General features: G+C 39.3%; 1 long non-coding RNA gene across 3 annotated transcripts in view; it reads left to right on the top strand.

Annotated features, from left to right (window-relative positions):
• LOC147995463 (uncharacterized) overlaps positions 1–26014 on the top strand; it is a 127018-nt gene that overhangs the window by 82855 nt on the left and 18149 nt on the right. The window contains exon 1 of one of the 3 annotated variants that reach the window (XR_015683501.1): positions 19658–20010. The exons of the other annotated variants lie outside the window; for them this stretch is intronic. This is a non-coding gene — a long non-coding RNA (uncharacterized LOC147995463). Of the gene's footprint in view, positions 1–19657; positions 20011–26014 lie in introns of those variants that run through there. 3 annotated transcript variants of the gene reach the window in all.

Below are 26014 nucleotides of genomic sequence, written 5' to 3' on the forward strand. Positions count from 1 at the left end.
GGTTGTAAAAATCATACTTTGGTTCCATTATTCTAAGTCCCAGACACCCAAGTACTTTCTATTCAGTATATTTGAATAGCTTCTACAATTGCCCCTAAACCAGATATATACTGAAGTGAAGGGCACTTAGGACTAAGGGTTATTTTGCCTGAAGACACTTGAAAACCAGCAGATGCAGGAAGACTTCTTTTGCCTTCATTTATTCATGTAAACATTAGGTATAAATTTTCTTTTTTTATAGGTTTACTTTTCTTGGATATTTTATGTATTTACATTACAAATGTTATCCCCTTTCCTCAGGTCTTCCATAATTCCTCCCCTTCCCCCTGCTTCTATGAGAATGCTCCCATTCCCACCCACCCACTCCAACCTAAGTGACCTGACATTGCCCTATATTGGGGAAACAAGCCTTCACAGGACCAAGAGCTTTTCCTCCCATTGATGCTGGACAATGCCATCCTCTGCCACATATGTGACTGGAGTCATGGGTCCCTGCATGTGTACTCATTGGTTGGTAATTTAGTCCCTGTGAACTCTGGTGGATTTGGTTGGTTAATATTGTTGTTCTTCCTATGGTGTTGCAAACCCCTTCAGCTCCTTCAGTCTTTTTTCTAACTCCTCCATCACAGTCCCCTTGTTCAGTCCAATGGTTAGCTGCAAACATCCTCATCTGTATCAGTAAGGCTCTGGCAGAGACTCAAGAGACACCCATATCTGGCTCCTGCCATCAAGCACTTCTTGGCATCAGCAATAGTATCTGGGTTTGATGGCAGCATATGGGATGGATTCCCAGGTTGAGTAGTCTCTGAATGACTTTTCCTTCAGTCCCTCCTCTACTCTTTGTCCCTGTATTTCATCCCATGAGTATTTTGTTCTCCTTCTATGAAGGAGTGAAACATCTACATTTTAGTCTTTCTTCTTTTTGGGCTTCATATGAACTGTGAATTTTTGTTAGATATTCCAAGCCTTTGGGTTAATATGCACCTATCAATGAGTTCATATCATGTGTATTCTTTTGTGACTGTGTTACATCACTCAAGATGATATTTTCTAGTTCCATCCATTTGCCCATGCATTTCATGTAGTCATTGTTTTTAATAGTTGAGTAGTACTCCATTGTGTAAATGTACATTTTCTGTATCCATTCGTCTGTTGAAGGACATCTGGGTTCTTTCCAGCTTCTAACTATTATAAATAAGGCTGCTATGAACATACTGGAGCATGTGTCCTTGTTATATATTGGAGCATCTTTTGGGTGTATGCCCAGGAGTGGTATAGCTGAGTCCTCAGGTAAAACTATGTTCAATTTTCTGAGGATCTGCCAGACTGATTTCCAGAGTGCTTGTACTAGCTTTCAATCCCACCAGCAATGGAAGAATGTTCCTCTTTCTCTACATCCTCACCAGTATCTGCTGTCACCTGAGTTTTTGATCTTAGCCATTCTGACTGGTATGAGGTGGTATCTCGCCATTTTGCATCTCCCTTATGACTAAGGATGTTGAACATTTCTTTAAGTGCTTCTCAGTTACTCGGTACTCCTCAGTTAAGAATTATTTGTTTAGCTCTGCACCCCATTTTTTAATTGGATTATTTAATTCTCTAACGTCTAACTTCTTGAGTTCTTTGTATATATTCAATATTAGCCCTCTATTGGATGTAGGATTGGTAAACACCTTTTTCTAATCTGTTTGTTATTGTTTTGTCTTAATGACAGTGTCCTTTGCCTTACAGAAGCTTCGCAATTTTATGAGGTCCCATTTGAGATTGTTGATCTTAAATCATAAGTCATTGGTGTTCTGTTCAGGAAATTTTCACCTGTGCCTATGTGTTCCAGGCTCTTCCCCACTTCTTCTTTTATTAGTTTCAGTGTATCTGGTTTTATGTGGAGGTCTTTGATTCACTGGGACTTGAGCTTTGTACAAGGAGATAAGAAAGGATTGATTTGCATACTTCTACATGTTGACTTCCAATTCACGATTCCAATTCCAGCACTGTTTGTTGAAAATGCTGTCTTTTTTCCCATTGGATAGTTTTTCCATTGGACCCTTTGTCAAAGATCAAGTGGCCATAAGTGTGTGAGTTCATTTCTGGGTCTTCAGTTCTATTCCATTGATCTACTTGCCTGTCTCTGTACCAATACCAATTTTTATCAGGATTGCACTGTAATACAGCTTGAGATCAGGGATGGTGATTCTCCCAGAAGTTCTTTTATTGTTGAGAATACTTTTTACTATCCTGGGTTTTTTGCTTTCCTAAATGAATCTGCAAATTGCTCTTCCTAACTCTATTAAGAATTGAGTTGGTATTTTAATTGGGATTACATTGAATCTGTAGATTGCTTTCGGCAAGATGACCATTTTTTAGAAACAAAAAGAACTATACAAAGAATAGACAAAACCAGGAGCTGGTTCTTTGAGAAAATCAACAACATAGATAAACCCTTAACCAGCCTAACCAGAGGGCAGTGAGACAGTATCCAAATCAACAAAATCAGGAATGAAAAGGGAGATATAACAACAGACACTGAGGAAATTCAAGAAGTTATCAAATCCTACTACAAAAGTCTATACTCAACAAAACTGGAAAATCTGGATGAAATGGGCAATTTTCTAGACAGATACCAGGTACCAAAGTTAAATCAGGATCAGATAAACCATCTAAACAGTCACATGACTTCTAAAGTAATAGAAGCAGTTATTAAAAGTCTCAGGGTTGGGGATTTAGTTCAGTGGTAGAGCACTTGCCTAGCCGGGGTTCAGTCCTCAACTCCGGGAAAAAAAAAGAAAAAAAGAAAAAAAAAAAAGAAAAGTCTCTCAACCAAAAACAAAGCCCAGGACCAGATGGTTTTAGTAGAGAATTCTATTAGACCTTCAAAGAAGACTTAATACCAATACTCTTGAAACTATTCCACAAAATAGAACCAGAAGTAACACTATCTAATTAGTTCTTTGAAGTCACAACTATGCTTATACATAAACCATACAAAGACCCTACAAAGAAAGAGAAAGTCAGATGAATTTCCCTCATGAATATTGATGCAAAAGATACTCATCCAAATTCTTGCAAACTGAATCCAAGAACACATTCACCTTGATCAAGTAAGCTTCATCCCAGGGATGCAAGAATGGTTCAATATGTAGAAATCCATCAAAGTAATCCACTATATAAACAAACTCAAGGAAAAAAAACACATTAGATGTTGAGAAAGCATTTGACAATGTGCAACACCCCTTCATGATATGTCTTGGAAAGATCAGGAATTCAAGGCCCATAACTAAACCTAGTAAAAGCAATATAGAGCAAACCAATATCTAACATCAAACTAAATAGAGAGAGACTTGAAGCAATACCACTAAAATCAGGGACTACAGAAGGCTGGCCACTCTCTCCCTACCTATTCATTATAGTACTTGAAGTCCTAACCTGAGCAATTAGACAACAAAAAGAGGTCAAAGAGATACAAATTGGAAAGGAAGAAATCAAAATATCACTATTTACAGATGATATGATATTAAGTGACCACAAAAGTTCCCCCACAGAACTCTTACAGCTGATAAAAACAACTTTAGCAAAGTTGGATAGATATAGAATTAACTCAAGCAAATCAGTAGCCTTCCTCTACTCAAAGGATAACCAGGCTGAGAATGAAATTAGGGAAACAAAACCCTTCACAATAGTCACAAATAATATAAAATACCTTGGTGTGACTCTAACCAAGGAAGTGAAGATTTATATGACAAGAACTTCAAGTCTCTGAAGGAAGAAATTGAAGAAGATCTCAGAAGATGGAAAGATATCCCATGCTCGTGGTATAAATTTTCTTTGGAGAAAGAGACTTTCCTGATCTTCCATAACAGAGAAAAAAAGTCTCATTATTTTGATGGAAACAGGAATCATCATCAGGAGGAGTGTGTGTAAGTTGATGTTACTGAGAGAATCTGTCCTTCAAGGACTGAATTGTCACATATTGTATTGCCACATTAGCACAGTCTGTAACTGATAATATTTGAAGTTCCAGTTCTCTTTACTTTGCTAAAAGGGTCATACTATGCTGAGTCTAATCACTCTTAAATTTCACTTCTTTACTGTCAAAATTATTAATAAAATAGATGCATTTTCTGTGGTTTTCGTATTGTTAAGTAAATTAGCACTCTTAAATTTTTTGAAATTTATAGAGTAGAGAAAAATTTTCTTTCCTACAAATGCATTTCTTAACTTAATGAGATTTTAAAAGACACTCAAAAAGTTGTGTTCTAGACGATAGACTATACCATAGATAGAGTAAACCAAATATGTAAACAAACAAACAAGTCAACAAACCAGCAAAACCCAACCTTTCACCTGCAACAACTGCATACTTGGAGAGGTTTTCATAGTAGCAGGGAGAGCTTTTCATAGTAGCAGGGAGAGCTTTTGGTGACTTGTTTATCCTTTCTTTTCCTCTGCAAGAGGTGAAGATCAGGTGCATGATATTCATGCTCTATTGTCAAGAGAGATAAAAGGAGATAAAGAAAAACCTAAGTACGGAGGTAAGCTTCATTTGAAAACAAGTTCAATGGGTTGAACAATTAGACTCCAGGAACTGTGTTGTCTCTGATGTAAGTAGAGAAAGGGTCTCTAAACGTGGATGGATATCAGAATCCAGTGCAATGAGTGGAACAGTGATACAACATGAACAGGGCAGTGCTTTCTTCAAGAAGTCTATTTAGGAGACTTCTTTATAGAGAAGAGAAGCTTAAAGTATGGAAGAGAGTTCAGTGAGTAAGTTAAGGGTGATTTTAAACTCTTGGACCACAAAGTCATTGCAAGAATTTAACACATTTGGAGGGATAGTGTGCTGGAGTTTGCTTTAGATATAGAAAATGGATAAAGTAAGAAACTAGATGTGACAATAGACAGGAGTAGCTTCCACTTACAAAAACATTGAATCCATGGAGTTGGCTGTGCATAGAAAGTATGAGGGGGTTTTTTTGACCTTGCTAGAAAAGTGGTCCCTACTGATAGAAGCATTTGGAAGATTGCATAATCTCTGACACAGAGAACCTCTTGTTATCTCTGGAGTCTTAGGTTCTAGCAGCCATTCCTAAACGAATGCCTTCAAACCAGGATAGCATGTGCAATCAATATCCTCAGACACTGGAACCACAAATGAACTTCAGAAGAGAAATGTTATAAACACACACCATGTTGGAGAGCTCTATTATTATGACATCACAGGTTACCAATAAAAACTGAGCATCTCATTAGTCTACTAACTCTGTTCTTAGGTATTACAAACCAGTTAAAGAAAAGGCAAAAGGAAGAGTAGAGGGCTTCTTTAGGGTACTAAAATGAGAATAATGAAGAAGATCACACATGGGAAAAGAAGCCAAGACTAAGGAGGGCATATCTGCGGAACATACAGAGTAGAATTATCTCATCATGTAAATGTTAATTGATCTGAACTATAGCTCAGTAGAGTTCATCTGAAGTATAATACAAAGATAAAACTATAATGCATATACATTTTCGTTTATCGCCAACCGTTGGCAGTAATATTAGTAGCCCTAATGATTATAAAGGTTTTGCCATCTGCTTATTTTCTGCACCTTGGAAACAACATCTAATGGAATATTTTTGTTAACATTATTCAAAAATATTCCTACTGCTTAGAAAAACTTTAGTGAAGCACGAAAGCAAATTATTCAAAATGTAGAGTTGCAGACTGAAACCTGCCGGCCTTGCTACATGCTTTTGGTCAGAGTAACAGACTATGAAGTATAATAACATCACTGCATTACGCGATCCTGGGTTTTGCATTTCATGAATCCTTCCTTTAGCCCTCATTTACAAGATTCTGCAGTTTCCATATTGATTTCTTCTTAGGGTTCCCTTGAGATATCATCATCTGCAAGCATGCAGTTCACTTGAGGACAGTCAATAATCTATTCTGATCCTGATCAAATCACCTGACATTTCTGTGATCATGTATCCTCCCACACCAGAAGCAATCAGGCAGAGAATTATGAGGACATTGAAAGATTAGCCTCATCAGTTACCTGCTGTGGCCATTGGCTTTCTGTATATTCATAAGGAAGAAAGAGCTTGCTGATTGCCATTTAAATTACATGAAGATATATTTGTATTTTGGAACTTCAAAGCATTTAAAGGTGGTATAAAACTAAAACACATTAAAGAAGACAGAGATGATTTATCAAATATTTTCCAAGAGACCGAAGTATATAAAAGTTGCACTGTGAAGAAGATACAGGCATTTTGTGCGTAATCATTCTCAATTTGAAACACAATGTAATCCAACCAATATTAATTGAGCATTGACTATGGTCAAAGTTCTGTAATAGCAAGATGATGAATAGTTAATCTTCTCCTCTAAATTCAAGCTTACATTATAAATGACATAATCCAAAGCTGACTACCATGTACAATGAAAAAAGAGCCACGCAACTTCTAACCTTGAAAATATTAAAACTAGAACATAAGAAGAGGAAGAATGTCCAACCACTGTGGTTCTGAGTTTCTGCCTCGGAGGTGGGGTTGTCAGAACATCTTTCAGGAAGGTGAAAGGCAGGAGTGTTGGGCTACTTTTATTTCTACCAGCTGGGCTGCCAGGCTTGTGGATGTCAACATGCATGGGGAAGCAACATACAGTCTAAGATAGGGGTCCCAGTCCATATTTTTCTGGGTGAGAAATGTCGGGGGCTGGGATAGAGGCTGTGGTTCTAAAACTCCTGGGTACCCAGATACTGCTGGGAACCTCGAGGAGTTGAGAATGAGGGCTCCCATCCTGTTATGTACCCAGATGCTGCTGGGGACTTGGAGTAGTTGGGGTCAGGGCCTACAGGCCTACGAAGAGCCTGGGGTAGGAGAATCCGACTCAGCTATGAGTGAGGGCCAGGAGTGCAGAGGGCTGGATGAGAGGCCCTCTATGGGAGTCTTGGGTACAGCTCTGTATGAAGACCCCCCATGCTGATCCTTGATGAAAGAGACAATCCTTGCTTGTCCAAACTGCTTCACTCTTGGCACATGATGATGCATACGACTTACTCAGGGTGAACCAGAGATTAAATATTTTGCTGGAAGGAATGCCTAGGATAGCATGCTCCTTAGCTAAACCAGAGCCCCTAGGTACTTCATTAGCAAGAACAACTCTAGTTTCTATGATAGGAGACTGGTAATCATGGCCTTTTTAGTGGGGTGTCCTGGTCACATGCTCCAGGATAGGAATCTGGTCAGGAGCTAGCCCAAACTCCTGCTGTTCTCAATTATGAATTTTATTGGGATTTTGAACTTTGCTTACCAGTTCTTCTGTTTGATGGCAAAGTCCAATGCCCCTCCCCAACGGGTTTCTCAAAAATTTGAAAACCTGAGTGGCAGTTATGATGACATAAGAAAGAGGGTTGGAGATTTGAAGGTCTTCTCACATCTTGTAATACACATCATTTTAGTGCATGACCACAGTTTCTTTATGTTCTACTGCTCTGGCCAAGAATTCTCTTTTGGCTAATGGATCATGGGAGATGACACTCTTGAATATAACCCCAAAAGGACAAATGGAGACCTCAGTTCCTAGGTAAGATGACGCCAACATGTGGAGGTACCCAGTAAGACTGGACTTCAGTTATCAAGACCAATTGGTGCACACTAATAAGTACTACATTGGCTTTTTTCCTGTTTCAGCCTTTCCTATCAGATAATGTATTTCCTGGCATCATTTCTTAAATAGCATACTTGGGCTGATGTCCAACCAAAAACAATGAGCAATCACAATGCTCCTTATGTAACAAATTAGGCAGTGTACTTAAAAAATTAGAGGGGATGTAATAACTTAAAGGAGAAATGTTCTCCATAGGTGCATGTACCCAAACACTTGGTCTCCAGTTGGTGGCACTGCCAGAGGAGATCATGGAACTTTGAGGGCATAAATCCTTGCTACAGGAAGCATGTCACCAGGAGTATGCATTGCAACCTCCCTTTACTTCTAGCACAGAGTCTCTTGCTTTTCTGTATACTGAAGAAGTGATCTCTCAGATTTCCACTTTTGACTGCTTGCTGCTATGACTACCTATCACTAATGTACTCTCTCCCTGGAACTATAAACCAAAGACAAATCCTTTCTCTAGTAGTTGGGTTTGTGCATGGTGTTTTATCACAGAGTAAAGCAAAGTAACTAATACAAAAGTGGGTAACAGAGAGTGGGTTTTTACGGTGAAGAATCTGACCATATTGTTTTTTGGAGGAATGTGGAAGACTTTGAAATTTGATTTAATGCTATAAGTAGATCTTAATAGGATGTTCTGTAGGACGGTGAAAGGTTTTAAAGGGAAGCAAGAACTTTATTAGCAACTGTGCTAAATTTGATTCATGGGTTATTTGGCAAAATAAATCCATCTTACTTCTGTCTATGTCCTGAGAACTTGCCTGGGCTAAATTATTTGTAACTTTAATTTTTTTCAAATCGTGTTTTTAATGATGGTTTTTAAATGCTTTAGCCTCCCTTGTACCCCACCACCCACCAGAGGTAGTGGAAAAGAAAGGATATGGAGGAAATGAACATATTTAGGAAGGTTCTTTGTAACAACTCTGTGTTGTCTGGAAATCAGCAGTTCATTTCACAGGTTAGCAGGCAGTGGCAGCTTGATCCACTTGCAAACACTTCACAGCAATCCAGTTCAGTAGAGTCAGATTAACAACAGCAGTGATACGACTTAGCAGAGACAGACAGGCCTCAGTCTTAACTTGAGTCAGCAGGAGGGACCAGCAGGAACACAACATGTTCTCGACTGTACCTTTCTCTGGGAAATGATGATCAGTGAGACCCACAAGCATTGCATAGCTAGCTGTACCAGCCAACTTCAGCCTCTGTCACTGTCTGTCAAGTCCTATTTATACCGTCCAAATATCACATGTCCTCCACATGCCTTGATTTAACATATGCCTTGTCTCAGCATGTGCATCCAATCAGCCTGAGTCTGCCAAGTCTTGACAAATGGAGCTCAACTACACAATATAAGGCAGACCAATATACATGTGTTAGTAAAGAGTCCTTCATCATATGTCCTTTCACATGCTTGCTTTAGCAGAACATCCTCTTTCCTGTGTCTCCTTCTGTTAAACATTCCTTCTTGAGTCGGGCTTAGCCTTTCACACCTGTGTCCACTTAAATGAAACATTCCTTCACACATTTGCCCCAACAAAACACCATCTGACCGACTTTCCAAAAAAAAAAAAAAACCTGTAAGTGTCCATGTTAATACTAATCTTTGTAATTTAGTTTATGTAATTTAATATTAGTGTAAAAATACAAATGACTAATTTCTTTGGCACAGAAAATTTTAAGGCAACATAATGTTGAGTATGTGAAATAGTTGTAATTGATTTGCATTTATGCAGATGTACAATGGGAAAAAGAGCAAATGGGGGAAAGAAAAACAAAATATATGGTTTTGAGAGAAAGAGAACTATAAGAAACTTAATTTTACAGAAAAGTCATATGTTGAAAGAGATGTTTTAGATGTTAATGAGAATTAGCACCACTAAGGAGTGGCCATCTGTGTTTCCCTAGAACGATGGAAAGGGTGGGTAGCATTAGGGCACCATCCCACCCCAATAAGCTTCCAACTTATGAAAGGAGAAAGCCTAGAATGTTGCTTGGTTTTAGAAAACAATTGCTTCAACATACAGAAGCTATTGCCCCTGCGATTCAGGAGAATGTGAGCATCCATCTGTAGCTGGCACATAAACTTAGTGGTATCTCTTACATGGTACTAGCTTTGGGGGAATGAAAACATGAAAGATTGACAGTTTCAGAGACCCACTGCAGCGAGGCAACCTATGCTGTGAGAGACCCTTGCATTAATCTGTGAAAAGGAAGACTGGGTGATGGTGGAGACCACATAGTGTTGGAATTGCCCAAGCTGTGAGACATCTGCTGAGTCAAGCTTTATACAGGGAGTGGGATCAGTAAGGGAGAGAGATTATGTTGTAGGCAGCAAAGCCGAAGAAGTGGAGCTCTTTAAGTCCATTAAATCTAAAGCCCCATACACTGATTGTAAAGCTATGGGATTTGTTGTTTGCCCTGCTGGATTTTGGGACTTGTTTTGGTTCAAGTATTTCCTTGCTCTTCTCCAATCCTCCACCTCTCTCTCTCTCTCTCTCTCTCTCTCTCTCTCTCTCTCTCTCTCTCTCTCTCTCTGTGTGTGTGTGTGTGTGTAAAGCAGCCACAGTAAAGAGATTGTTTTGAGTTTCAGAAGATAGTTTGGACTTGGATAGACAGTGCTGAGACTGTTTGAGATGATAGTGGCTTTTAAAGTTGAGCTGAGTATACTTTTACAGGGGTGTGGTTATGATTATGATATTGAAACCAGAGAGTGGAATGTGGTGATTAGAATGAGAAATATTCCCCATAATTTCATGTACCTAATCACTTGGGTCCCAGTTAGTGGTGCTGTTTATATAGGATATGGAACTTCTAGGATGTGAAACCTAGCTGGAGAGAAGTACATCCTAGAGGTTAGGCTTTGAGAGTTTATTGCCTCACAGTACTTCCCGTTGGCTTCATGTGTGAAGATGTGATCTCTCAGTTTCCTGCTCTGATGTCTCCGTCTGGAACCAAATGACGAAACAAACCATCTTTTCCTCAATTCACTTGGTCATGATGTTTTATAAGAGTAATAGAAAAGTAACTAACACAGCATGTGTAGGACAAATAAGAGGAGTGAAGAAAGGTATTGTCCTTTTGTTTTATGCGAGAAATTCTATGAAGCACTACAATTTTAATTCTACTGATCAGAAAAACCTCCACAAATTTTGTACTATTAGAAAGCAAAATCATAGGGGTAAACTAAGTTATAGATGGTCATATGCCTATTATTGGATGAGGATTCACTGTTCCTGTCTTCAGACACACCAGAAGAAGGCATCAGATCTCATTACAGATGATTATGAACCACCATGTGGTTGTTGGGAATTGAACTCAGGACCTCTGGAAGAGCAGCCAGTGCTCTTAACCACTGAGCCATCTCTCCAGTCCCTGGACGAGGATTCAAGTCTTTTTCTCTGACATGCAGGAAGAACTTTTACATGTAATGTTTTGCTGTGTCTCCTGTGGAAGTTTTTGGGAGTATTATATATCCCAAATGGAGAGTTCTTCCTCCCTGGGGTGTGTTCTTGAGACAGCCAAGGTACAACACAGGAAAGCTTTTATGGGTTGGTAAATGGGAGGAAGAGAATCTTGATGCAGTGTTCAACGTTTGTTCTGGATGATTTAGAAGAACTCAGACTGGTCACCGTGTAGTGGGACCCAAGACTAAGGCCTTAAATAATCAGACACATCCCAATTAGAGTCCCAACCTCTTCACTGCTGCTTCTGAGTTATTGAATGAGCTGCCTGTTTCCTGAGTTTCTTGGTTTTTATTGAACAATACATGATATTTTTGATCAGCTGTAAAAATGAGCAAAATGTATAACTTTAAAAGACTTCCCCTGACATATTCTGAATACATTAGCTGGTGCCTAGGATACCTGTGCATATAGGGTGGGTTTTGATTTTTTTAAAAAGATAAAGCCTAATTTTTTAGCTAAGGTTGTCCTTGGATCCATTTGTGGCCAAAATTAATCTCAAATGCAGATCTTTCTGCTCTAGGTTCTATACTTGCGGTTGGAAACAGATTTAATTCTCATTTTAAATCTCATAAATGTGGCCTCTGTACCAGCCCCTTCCAAAAGCTCAAGTTTACAAAGTGTGCTGTTCCTTTATTGATGATTGGTATCACAGACTGAGTCTCCCTAGCCTCAAAATCTGATATGCCTAATACTGCAAACAGGAAGTTCTTTGAGTCCTGACGTCATAAAGCATGGTCAAAGTACAGGCAAGGAGCTGAAGACATACTTGGCCAAATCTGTAACCCCACTACTGAGGGGAGTGCAGAGGGGGGATCACTAGGACGATCTGGTCACCATCCTTGTTCCAGGAATAGTGAGAGACCCTGTCTCAAAGAAAAAAGATGGAAAGCAATGAAACAGAGCAACTAAAATCTTCCTCAGTGTGCATGTACACCACACAGATATATATCTTCCCATCCCATTCACACACACAAATGGATGAACTAAACTACCTTATGAAATTGCCTTCAAGTTATGTGTATAGGGCATATATGATACAGAAATGAATTTCTTATTTAGGCTAGGGTCCCATTCATTATATAATAGATATAGACCATTCATTATGTAGAAAAAACACTCCAGAATATGATAATAAATTTCCAGTTAAGAGACACTCATCATGTACACATGATGAACATAGATGTACATTCTCAGTCTTCAGAAAACCTATTGTTTGAAAGCTTTTGGGTTCATAAGACCACTAGCTAGAATTTTAGTAACGTAGCCACACCAGGAACACTAGCACTTGTGAACAAAAACACACTTTGTTCATACCCTGAAAAGTATACTAATGGAAACCCAGCAAGTTGAGTTTCTGGGCACTGGGCAGAATTTGGCTTCCCCAAGAACATGAAGAAGTCAGACAAGGCATGCTTCACTAAAGAGAACTCATAGTCCATGGATTCTGGAGGCAAATTAGAATGACTTGGGTTTTTATCAAAAATGATATTTTATACTATGTATTCTATAATTAATTAACACAACACCTTTCTTAGGTAGAACTTGAGACATAGGATTCCTTCAAATATCTACCCATAAGCTGTGGATACTTTCTACTAGAAAAGAATTTGATTAGTGCCAAAGGTGTTTTGCAGGTAATCTTAGCCAATTGCTGTCCTCGAGAGACTGCAGATAAATGCAAGCCATATTTTCTTGCCTCTGCATCAGTATCTTATAGTTTTACCAGAGAGAGGAGGGGATGGGAGGGATGGAGGGAAGAAGGGGAAAAGGGAGAAGGAGAGGGAGAAGGAAGGGAAGAGGGAGAAGGAGAGGGAGAGGGCATACATGCACTGTTGAGAAAGGATGTGATATTGTTCTAAGGAAGCAGGGAGGTGGAACATGAGGCCTGCTGTAGAAAGAAGTGGTGACCCAGAAGTAAGAAGATGACATTCATGAAGGAGGGTGCACCATGAACAAGAGTGAAAAGCTAGAAATGATTTAGGGATGACACTGAGGAAAAAAAAATTAGCCTAGGAGGAATGTGATCGACCCAACATCATACCAACCTGTTATGGATCCAACTACAGTGAGGCAACAGGATCAATACTCATATATTGGAGTCCAGACTTATAGTTCCTAGAAGGTAGGGTTCGGTCTCTGAAATGTTGGGGTTAGCCATTTCATCTCCCTATCTAACTTTTTCCTAGTTTCCTTTCCTTAGTGACAGGAAAATCAAACTTCAACATGGTCTCTACAGCTTGTGTGTCTTGTACCTTCCTACTGCTTTACCTAGCTCTCTTCACTGATCCTTTTATCCAAGCATCTTACCCAGGAATCTTTTGTCAGCTGGGCCTTTAGCCATGCATCCTCTCCAGATCTCTACATGGCTTTTGCTTGTTCCAGAAAGCCTTTCTCTCTACTTCTCTCCATTTGTGGAGATGGCTGATGTTCCTTTTCAGATTGTAGACCAGGAAGATTTTCTAAAGCAGGGAACTCTTTCGTGCCTAAAGTTATCCCCTAAATTAGATGCTCAACAAGCGTTCTGTTTCTTGGATTCGTGAGACTAAACTTCTGGTTGCGCCCACCATGGGACAAGGCAACTACTGCACACTACACTGGTTTACAGCCAACTGCACTGCACCAAATGGACTAATTGGTGAAGGGAAAGCAAGCAGTTTGCTCAGAGGGCTTTGTCTCAGATTGCTATCCATTAATTTGAGGAAAAGTAATCGCTTGTTTTATTTAAGAACGTCCTTCGTTTCTTCAGCCATTTACCTTGTTTTTGGAATGATTATTAGTGTACTGGGACAGCAGTTCTACATCCACCCTTATCTTTATTCCATGAAGTCTTGGTGCTTTAAAACTGCAATCAGGAGGGAAACACTCCAATTTTGTGGTTCAGTTCACCTTTCAGTTTCTCTCATATCTCCTTTATTTTGAACGTTGTAAATGGTTTGAAGAATATGTACTTTTTTTGCATTTATATTGCTCTTATCAACAGAGCTATAAAATCTTTAAAAAAAAAACATGTATTAGTGGTTATAAATAGCTTTCTGAGATACAAGAATGTGTGTCTATGAAGGCCCTTAAGACAAAGGTGTCCATGAGTTCACTGAATAGCAGCATGAATCTCCAAAATCACCAGATTGACTAAAGTGAAAGCCTACAGGAAGCACTACTGTTCCAAATCTAACAACAGCACCTCCATGACAGGTACATGGATTTGGAAAGGTCTTCTTTTAAAATCCTGAGTATCTGAAACACTCGCAAATGGAGAAGGGCAAGACAACACTGATCTTTCTGATTGTAACCTCTTCCAATATTCAACTGGCTCACAAACCAAGCCTCTTTCCAGATAAGTACCTATAAAGCTTAGATTTCTCTGAACCTCGAGTATGTGCTCTACCCTGGGGAGTCTGATGTGCTGTAATTTGCTTATTTTCACTGCAAAAAAAAAACTTTCTAATTTCTAGTAGAATATTTTCTTTGACCCCTGTGTTCTCTCAAAGTGGAATATTTGGTTTTCAACTCTTTGCTGGTTTCCTGCTTACCTTTTGAATGAAACTGATTTCACCTTGAATTCACCTGTGATAAGAGAGTTCCTCTCTGCTGGGTGCCACTCCTTTGGAATTTCTGAGGATTGGCAGCAGTGTTCATATACAAAGACTGGTATTACTTTCTAACTGAGACAGTGTTTTTATATAGAGTGAAATCTGGACTCCAACTCCCTCCATGTATCCCTAGTTGGCCTTAAACTTGTAATCCTTTTGCTTCAGCCTTCCCATTGTAGCTTACAGAAATTTCTGCATGCCTAGTTTGTTAAATGTAACAGTCTTTGTAAATGCTTAATCTAAAAAGTATATTCTTTACATGTGTGTATTCTTATATCAGATCAAATTTGATCTGACATAGGAATGCACACATATCAATTAGCTAATCAATAATTAATACACTCAGATCTATCAATGCTCCTGTAAGTAACTCTGGTCCACTAAATGAATTTTTATTTATTTTATTTTTTAAAATATATGCTGTGTTTTTTTCTGTATGGAACAAACAGAAATAAATTCCCCTGGAAAATGATGGAACAATAAATATTAAAAATCATTATTTCCTATACATAGGAGACCAAGGCCATATTCAACTTAGCTTGGGTTATGGAATGAGGCTGCGATTCAAAAAAATCAAATTGTACCAATCAAAAGCAAAACATGAAAGAGTGGCCATAGTTTCAGGAAAACTTGCTATTGTAATTAATCACCACAACAGGCATCTCTTGATCGCCATTTTCTTTTTGAAAAAGATTAATTTTTATGTGTATTTGCATATGTCAGTGTGAGTGTATGCCACTTGTGTGTGGGTGCCTGTAGAGGACAGAGGAGAATTTCAGATCCCTTGGAACTTGGGATATAGGCAGTTGCGAGCCCCCTGATGCAGGTGCGAAGAACAGAACTTGGGTCCTGTGGAAGACATAGAGCGTTCTCAACTGCTGAGTGGTAGCTCCGGGCCCTGATTGATTGATTGATTGATTGATTGATTGATTGATTTTCTTCCTTCCTTCTTTGTTTCTTTCCTTCTTTGCTTCTTTCTTTCTTGGAGAGAGGTAGTGAAAAAGTCGTTCGACCTTCTAGGTAGCATATCGTTTGTCTGATCCACTCTTACAGTCTTCGTCTTTTAATGAGAACACTTGACATGCTCGTGCTAATGTGTTTGTTCAGCTTTGTTCTTGCTGCACCTTGATGATCATTCTATATTTGTTCTTTCCTATCATGTTTTCTACTTCTTTCACTTTATTGATTGTTAATCAGATACGCTTTTATTATCTATTTAATAACTACACTCAAAATTATAATTCCCGTCCTTGGCTTTTCCTAGTCACCTGTAATATAGTAACTTAAACCTTCTCTACAGTAGAATAGTAAGACATTCAATTTCATTCACTCTCTTTCTTCATTTTATTTCACTCTTGATATATATTTTAATTCTTTGTGTATTTTTAAACCCAAAATGTCATTGTTATTGTGTTATAAAGTCAATGTCACCTTTGATTTGCCTCATGTATTTACCTATTCAGCATTCCTTATTTCCTGAAGTTTCATGCCTCCAACTGTAGCAATTTACCTTTCAGTGTCTTGCACTCTTCCAGTCTTATCCTGCTAGAAAATATTTTGATAAAAAATGCAGTTATATTACTTTTTATTGCATTCAAATCCTCTTTCCTTTAAGTATACACACACAAGAACTTGCAAAAAAAAAGTAGTAAAATGCTTTTTTTCTTCTTATTTTCCTAATGATTACATGTTATATAATTGAGATAGGCAAAATTCCAAAGCTGGTACCCAAGATTCTGCACCATGCACATTCAGTCCGTGTTAACTTGAGTTCTTCTATTAAGGAACTAGGTAGAAATCATCAAGGTCATGGAGCTTAAAGTAATAAGAAAAATCTCTGGTTGTCCAAGTGGACTTGATGACTAGTACATTAGATAAAAGGCTTGTTTGTAATTTGAAGCAGATAAGTGGTATAATAGTGAAGTAGAGTGTAGATTATGAGGTAGGGTTTGTTCTGACACATGTCTGTGACTGCAGGATATAGGAGACATGTGTCCTATGTAATAGACATTTTTTTGATGTATCATAAGTGAGGGAAATAAGGCAGCCTATGATTAAAGTTGTTTTTTATTTCACTTGTAAAGTCAAATGAAGTTATAACCTTCACTTGACACTGTCAGTAGAACCACACTATCATATCCCGATAATGGAACACCTCTAAGGAGGGAAGACATAGCCTTTCCATTCTGTCTTCTGAAGAGTCCTCTTGGCAGCAGATACAGTTACAGATTACATGGATTTAATGTATTCGATTGGATTTTTAGGTAACCAAGGTTCTGGAATAATAGGATTCCTAGACTCAGTATTTCTTAAATTATCAAGTCATCTGGGATTCATGCAAATAAGCAAACTCATAATTACTTCGCAGATTTTTCTTTGAAGTCAAAACAAAAGCTTTAGACAACAGACTCAGTTGCAGCTACCTATCACCCTCCTCCTTCTAAGGATCCTTTTAGATTTGTTCCTGTATGGAGTCCCAGTTGGTAGAAAACTGAGTCACTTGATGCTGCTAAATATTGGCAGATTAGTGATTTGGGATGTGTATTTTGGAATTGAACAGAACTTATATTGATTCTGAGCTCTGTTTCACTTAGCCATTTACTTGGTCTTTCAAATCCATTTCTTTATTACAAATGGATTACCTTATACAATAGGTATTGCAGTAATTAAATTAGAGCATGAAACGATTGTCTTTAGCAAACTGATTTACACACTTTATCATTACATTATTATTGTAAAGAGAGAAACATTGACCTCACATAGAATGTATCTTATTCATTACTTCCCAAATATCACATAAAAATAGTCCACACAGACTGGTTTCTGTGAATTCTTTTTGTCATGAAACCACTTTTACAAGTCATCCCTAAGTCTATATTATAGAAATTTGATAGTCCATTAAAATCATTTGGAATAGATTAACAATATGGAAAAATATTTGGCTATATACAGTCACTTGTATTCTTTTTTAATATAAATTATTTTTAAAAAGACATATTAAAGAAGGCATGACTGGGAACATACTTGTAGTCTCAGGATTTGGAAAGTAGAGACAGGAGTATATCATAAATTCAAGGTCATCCTCGGCTTCATAGCAAATTTGAGGTTATCCTTGAATGCATGAGACCCTGCCTTTAAAACACAACAAACAAACATGTTTTTAAAAGTCTAACAGACACAGCAGACATATAGTAGCAACTTCAATAGTAGGTCAGAGGGATGTCTACAGAACCTAGGAGGCCTGATGCAGGAGGATCTTACATTTGAGACAAACCTGGGTACCAGTCATTTCAAGTACATCCTAAGTTAAACAAAGAGACCTCATTTTGTAAACAAAACAAAAATCAACTATCAAAATCAAAATAAACGCCCAAAGTGGGGACCTGAGTTTGCTTCTTTTTACCAAGTGGTGTCTGTACAACTCCAGGATAGTTATTTTTCTCACTCTCTAGAGTCCAGTTCCAATATAGGCACAATGGTGCTATTAACCCCCACCTCTTACAGTTGCTGAGCATATGAGAAAAATCAATATGTGTAAAATATACAGGAGAGTGCAGAATATCCAGTTAATATTGACTGCAAGTTAACTCTGATCACAGCAACTTTTAGGCTCTTTTTATGTGCCTACCAGGTAATCAATTCCAGTGTTATCCAGGGGAAGTGTTGAGGGATGATATGTTCTACTCTCTTCATGAAAGAGCAACCTTTGCAGTTGTTTCTTCTGTAGAGCTTGAGAGAATCTTGTCTCTTGCTGTCCATTACTTGGATGTCTCCTTATTTGTTTTCCTTAGCAGAAGTAGATGACCTGTGGGAGAGCAAGGATGCTAAGTCCACAGAGTCACGGGGGGTGGGGGGTTTGTTTTCATCCATCCCTTTGTGGTGAGATGCAAGGCTGACTTCAGGACTACACAGTATTTCCCACTGCTAGATGAAAAACCCTCCCGAGCAGAAGATGGAGAAACTGACTCAGCGGGCAACATGGAATTATTGCTTAATAATGTTTGAGTCAAGACTGGACTCTGTCCGGTCAGCAACTCCGAACATTCCAGCTCTTTCACTGTCTTTCACAAAAGCCTAACCGTAATCCACCTTAGGCCTTGGAAGAAGTTGCTTCCTCAACTTTTGGAGGAAATAAACATGTTTTACATTAAAAAGAACATGAGTGATGCTATATCACCAAATATTTTCCATATTTTAAATCCGTTTCTATTGATTTTTGAATGGTCTATCAAAGAATTATTTAAATATTAGCCTTCTCTCCTAGTTAAGCAAATACATCCCATTTTTTAAAACTCTATTTTATTGAAGTGGAATGTCCTACAACAAAATGGAGGACCCATCTGAAAGGTGAAGTCTGTAGTTTTTATAACCAGCACCAATCAGTGTGAAGGACGTCGTCGCCATCCCAAAATGCGCTTAAACCTTTGCAGTGGACAGCTGCATGCTCTCCCCAGCTGCTCACCATACGGATTCGCTATATTTTCCTTCATAGACTCTCATGTAAATAGCATGTCACTTGCACTCTTGGTGTCTGAATGGTTTTATGAACTATGCCAATTTTACCATTTTCCAGGCCATCGTATACGCAGGAAGCTTGGCTTCTTGTCTTACTCTCTTTTCTCTTTTGTCCTGTAATCTATATTTACTACAATTTGTTTAGGCATCCACCTGTTGAAGACCAGGAACGTTGGTTGAGGCTACCCTGACCAAGGCCACTGTAAGCATTTATATGCAAATCCTGGGTTGGGCACATGTTCGAGGAGATGAGCATGCCATCATTACCACTTCCCGCCGTGGCTATAAAAGCCTTGTTTCTGTTTCTAAGATGCATTATGCGCTCAGTCTCTGGAATATGACCCCACGTCATCTGTTTGGCCACTGTGTTACTGGTTACCCAGGACACTGAGGTGTTGAAATATTTCAGGTGGCTGTTTTTAGCACTTTCTACACTTCCCTTTTCTCTGCCTGTGAGCTGACTAGAAATGAGCAAGCGTGGATAGAAATGCAAAGCATATACAGAATTTCTTTGAAGATCTGATCTAATGTCTTCCACGGGAAGATTCCTTCCCTCCTTTGGTCTGTATTCAGATATAGTCCCTTTACAAGCTCTTACTTACTGACCTCCTGGTGTTTTCTTAGCCATTAGTCTTAGTGCTGAAGCTACTGGGAGAGGAGCCAAGAAGCAGCTGCTGCCGAGTGGAGCCACACATTTCAAACCTCCGAAGCTTTTACCTTGACCTCTGAACTTGGGATCTCAGTCTATTGTCCACATGAGAGATGAGGCCTTCTCTAGATTATGGTGAAATTTCAACTTTTTTTCTGAAACTGGGGCTTTCCCTTCACTGGTGTGTGTGTGTGTGTGTGTGTGTGTGTGTGTGTGTGTGTGTGTGTGTGTCTATTATGTGCTTTCAAAATCAATTAAATTCTTTCACTTAAGCTCCACCATAGTGACAATTCTGAAATGCCTTTATAGTTAGTTAGTTAAACCCAAATAACAGTGTGCTGTTGGAAGCTATTCAGATCAGACTTTCAATAATGCAAGCGCCAAGAACCAAAGACAAGTAGATTAGTAGCATCCAGACCTTCAGCTCCACTTGGTGAGAAAGATTCTGAGAGTGAAAGAAAGACTGGTAGTAATGCGTGAGCCCATCAGCCCACTGTTAGAACAACACGTGAAGGCCACAGAAGATACCCCACCAAACTGTGTCTTAAAAGGGTGACTAAGAGCCTAATTGATGTGAGAGTCAAATGAATATCATGGAACCACTTTAGGAGGAGGGAATTCCTTTCCATGTAGGTTTCATTTTAATGGAATTCATCGAAGCTCTTCAAAATTTCCTATAAAATGACCACTAAAAAGCATGAAGTCTTAAAGGATTGAATCATCTTTTAAAAAGGAAGGGTGACACTCTTTCTTTTCCTCAACCACATGAGAGAAAGAATGTTCTGCTGTAAATTCCGATGTAATCTTAACTGTGGGGACTTTGATCTGAGGGAGGAGAGTGTCTTCCTAAAGAGTTCAAGCTGGAGTAAAGCTTCCAGAGCATGCGAGGTACTGAGAACTCAAGGTTCTCACAGGATGCAGTGGGATGAAGGTTCTTAGGACGAAGGTGCTGGACTGATGTGTTCAAGAAGTTGGTCCCAGGGGCAAAGTGTATTCAGCCAGCCCATAGTCCTGTTCTCATTATGCAAGAATGTTGGCTTTGTTTTCTATTTTACTCTCCAGGCTTTATTTCACTACTTAAGAGTTGCTTCCTGAGCACCAGTGGAAGGGGAAGCCCTGGGTCCTACTAAGACTGAACCCCCAGTGAACTAGATTGTTGGGGGGAGGGCGGCAATGGGGGGAGGATGGGGAGGGGAACATCCATAAAGAAGGGGAGGGGGAGGGATTAGGGGGATGTTTGCCCGGAAACCGGGAAAGGGAATAACACTCGAAATGTATATAAGAAATACTCAAGTTAATAAAAAAAAAGAGTTGCTTCCTGTTTTACATAAGCAACAGGACAGAGAGAGCGAGAGCGAGAGCGAGAGCGAGAGCGAGAGCGAGAGCGAGAGCGAGAGCGAGAGCGAGAGCGAGAGCGAGAGCGAGAGCGAGAGCGAGAGCGAGAGCGAGAGCGAGAGCGAGAGCGAGAGCGAGAGCGAGAGCGAGAGCGAGAGCGAGAGCGAGAGCGAGAGCGAGAGCGAGAGCGAGAGCGAGAGCGAGAGCGAGAGCGAGAGCGCTCAGCCTGATATTGGAAAAGATTGATTTTTCTCATTGTTACAGCTGGATCCCTTTTCATAATATCTAAATAGGGAGGTAGAAGGTGAAAAGCAAGAACCAATCTTTCAGTCATGATGGTAGCCAAGTCTAGTGACTGCTTCAACACACAGAATGCAGTTGTGACAAATGCTTTGATATCCTTGTCCAGTTTTATCATCTGTGCCATTTCTTGGTCAGTTTTTATGGGTAGATTGTGCTCCTCATTCTGTTGTTATTTTATGATTGCTTTGCATGGTCTGGAATTTTTATTGTATGTTAGACATTACATGGTTTTCTATTATTCTTTAATTTCTGTGAATCTTAGCCTCTGTTCTGGAACATGAGCTTGTTATTGGAAAACAATTGTTCCTTTCAAGGCTTGGTTTTCGACTTTGTTAGGCAATACTAAAGTAACCTTTAATCTAATTTTACCTGACTGCTTTATCTAATAGTCCAGAGTGGAGAGATGGCTCAGTAGATAAGAGCACATGTTTTGAGAACATGGTATCCAGGTTACTATCCCAGACCCATATACAAAACTGTGCATGGCTTCTTGGATCTGTAACCACGGTACTGTTGGGACATAGACAGGAGGATTGTTGAGACTTGCTGGCCACCAACTGAACTTAAGTACCAGTGAAAGACCCTGTCTCGAGGGACAAAGGCAGAGAATGAAAGAACAGAATACCAGTCTTCATCTAACCTCTGCGTGTGTATACATACCTGCACCCATATATACACATGCATACCCCTGCGTCACCTCCTCTCTCTCTCTCTCTCTCTCTCTCTCTCTCTTACACACACACACACACACACACACACACACACACACACACACCTTTTATTCCTACCCTGAGAAGTGAGAATACAAATTTGTGTATAATTGAGTATTTCCCAACTGGGGGTAGCTCCTTGCATTTTTACACTGATTAATACTTAGTTGTTTCTTTTATCCAAGGGGGAACGTCTTTCCAGATACCTGGAAGTCTCTCTGTGTGCAGGATTTTCTATTCCAGGATCTTGGAATATAGTTTATATTGCCTTTTTCTCTCCTCATCTCCGTCTCTATCAGTCAGCTCGGCATGGCTATTTGGGACTCCATTCCTCCACTTCAGCCTGGAAACACCACACAAAAAGTCAGGGAGATCAAGGGCTCTACTTACAACTTCTCCTGGCAGAGTGTTTCTGTGTTAAGATCCAGTATTTTCCTCTTTTATGTACTTTCAGTTGCTTGCAGCTGGTCCTTAAGTCTGTTCTCTGCTTTTCATCTTGGCTAGATGTAGACAGCAAATGTTTTGACTTTGCTGCATATTGTTCCACTTTCCGCGAATGGAGTGAATCTAACGTTTGTCTTTGGCTGTACCAACTTGGAATCAGCTACTTGTGAAGTAATTACCACCATTCTTTGACGACATGGAAAAGTCTTCATGTGATTGACCTAGATGTACATTTTCTATATGAAGAACCATTATTCCTGTTCCTCTTCTCTTCATCTGATTCTCCTAAGCATTTTGCTACTTTGGAGTAAAGTCCAAACTCCTAGCTAAGACAGACGACTCATTTCCACTACTCCCTGGGTCCATGTCTCAGTCAGAAAGTAATCGGATCATAGTGCAACTGAGAAGCTCTATGACGGGCCGTCAGCTCACATACACTGCTTGCTCATATTACCCAAGAAGCCCATCAGATGGGCAGCACTGTGCCTATTACATTATCGTCAAGAGTCCTATCAAATCCCACAGTGGATAGGAAATGCTTCCTAAGTGGCAATCCCGGTGTCTACTAATGCCAAGTAAAGCTCACCTATTCAGACCTTCTGTATCAGAGAAGTGGTGATATAAAAAGTGATGTCATGGAGGATCCGAGAGGACAAAGACACCAGGTATCCATTGTGCAGCTGTATGGACTCTATTTATTCTGTTCCCTGCTATTCTGGAAAAGGGTTAATCTGTGTGCTAAGAAAATTGATTCTCTTTACATTTATTTCTCCCTTACCAGGGCTGACGCAGGTCCAGTCATCAACATTTTAAATCAAAGCTGTAAAGACCATGCCATTCTGACTTGCCAACTGATGATGTCTAGTGGAGACTAGGCCATGTCTGGGACAGCATTAGGCACAATACAGCTGCCAGGACTTCACTGACATGTCTGCATTATCAAGTTCTCTCTGTAAGACTTCGCTGCCAGCTCACCTGGAACAGGTCTCAATGACCCTGGAACTGTTGTGTACAAGCTTGCAAATGCTGCAACACAGGCTCACATGGTCCTTGAGTGAGGCAGATAAGCAAGCCCATGCTTTGGCCTTCTCCTCTCTCTCGAGAGTGGAGCTGCTGTCTACTCTCTACTTCAACATCCAGTATTTTCTCCTATGTCTGTCACAGTTTATAACTTAGCTCATTACAAGAAATGGCTATACATTCGTTGTGAGGAAAAAAGCAACCCCCTGTTTGCATGTTAGCTGGTGATAGATTACTTTTGCCACGGGACACCTGACTGGATCAAACTAAAGGGAACATTTCTTAAAACATTAGAGGCAGCCTAAAATCTTACTCTTATCCCACTTCCCAGATAAAATGTGCCAGCGCCATTGCAGCTGCGTGGGGAGTGGTGGTGGGGGGAAGCAGTCTACCCTCAGCCTTTAAATTGTAATCTGATTCCTCACATGCATTTCCTTTCTGGATCAAATTTGAAATTAATTAGCACTTATTGTGGGCTTATTATGTGCTGAGCACCGAGTAAGTAGTTTCACAAGTTCTTTATATCTCATTAAGCCACAAAGGCAGCTCTGGGAAGTAAATATTTAATCCTCATTTTATAGATAAGCAGACTGACACCATAAGAGGTTAAGTGACTGTTGACGTCCTCCCGGCAAGTTGTTGAGGCCAGATTCTAACCTCTATCTAGTTCTTTTCCCCCAACACAGTTTGGGAGCAAAAGTAATTAACATGAAGATTTGAACACTGTGTGCGTTAAGCTGCCCACTTACGCTCAGCAGGTCTATTACAAAATCATTATCTTTATAAACTGTGGAATTATATACACAGTTTGCAATCAGATGCACACAGAGATCAAACTACTTAGTTTGTCACACTTTAATCTGAGCACAGGAAAGAACCTCTCTGTATCCATGGAGGAGATCACGAGGCATAATTGCTGGAGGTAAGTTTGAGGAGAGGGGATGTGTGCAAACTAAAGCCTCCATCTGCATAGACACTGCTGATGATACAGGCTGAGCTTTGTACATTGAGGGAGTAGTTTGATGTAAGTAAAAATACTATAGTGGGAAGTTATACTGTTCACAAATATGTTCTGCTTCCTCACTGATCACATGCTATTTTTATTGTATGAAGAAATGTCTGAGCTATTTTAACCTTCCTAAGTTCCATTTGCCTGGCATATGTATTATTGTGTGTCTGCTAGAGATAAAGTCAGAGGCACAAGTTAGATATGTCTTTGCATAGTTTTTTTTTTGGTATGTAGTCTGTAGAGGAATATGTATTTAAAAGAAATTTCTTTTTAAATGTTTGTGAATTAAAAAATTACATAATTTTTTCACTTCATTTTTCTCCCTCTCAATTCCTCTCCTGTACCTATATACCCTTGCTCCTTCTCAAAATCATGACATTGCTTTAATCACATTATCTATAATATATGTATTATAATACATAATAATTTTACATACTATATACAATATGTAGTGCATAATTATATATTGTATATATGTATATAATATATACTACATTATATATACATATCCATATATATTCATATGCATACACACACACATATATATGTATATATATATGTGCTTAAGTATATAAATACAGCCTGCTGAATCTAGGGTTACTGGTATGTATAAATAATATATATATATTATATATGTATGATTTCAGGGCTGACCACTTGATCTTGAATAACCAATTAGGGAGCTCCTTTCTTGGGCAGACTATTTTTCCCACACTCAGTATTCCTCGGTTGCCAGTAGTTCTTTGTCTATGAGTGGAACCCTGTGAGGTTTCTCCTTTCTGTGCTAGCATATCTGGTGGGACTGTACTCTTTCAGGTATTGTTTAGGTAACTAAACTGCTAAGGCATCTTGAGTATCGCTTCCTTGTTATTTCTACGAAACATATCATCGTAGCAGATTTCCTCATCCCCTAACTCCTGCCGTATTTCAATGTTCCTTGAGCCTTGGGTGCAGGAGTTGCATTGTAGATGTAGTAACAGTGTCTGGATATCTCACAGTTGCACGTTCTCTGCTTTTTGACCAATTGTAGGGATTTCTGTAATGATCTCTATCTGTGGTAAAGAGAAGTTTGTAGTGAGTGTGAGAACTATGTGACCCGTGTGTATAAAAATAAGTATTTAGGATGCAGTTAGGGATTGTACTAGTTTATTAAAGTGTTCTTCTCTAAGATTCATGACTTCTTTATCCCTGGGTATCCCTGGGTATCCCTGGGTATCCCTGGGCTAGGTTTAAGGGAAGGACTGTGGGTTGATTCTCGTATAGAACTTTGTATAGAACCACTTGGATCTTATATAGAACCTTCTGGTACCATGAAAGT

This window comes from Rattus norvegicus, chromosome 3, assembly GCF_021556685.1.
Source record: "Rattus norvegicus strain SHRSP/BbbUtx chromosome 3, alternate assembly SHRSP_T2T, whole genome shotgun sequence".
In the NCBI taxonomy this organism is placed as follows: Eukaryota; Metazoa; Chordata; class Mammalia; order Rodentia; family Muridae; genus Rattus; species Rattus norvegicus.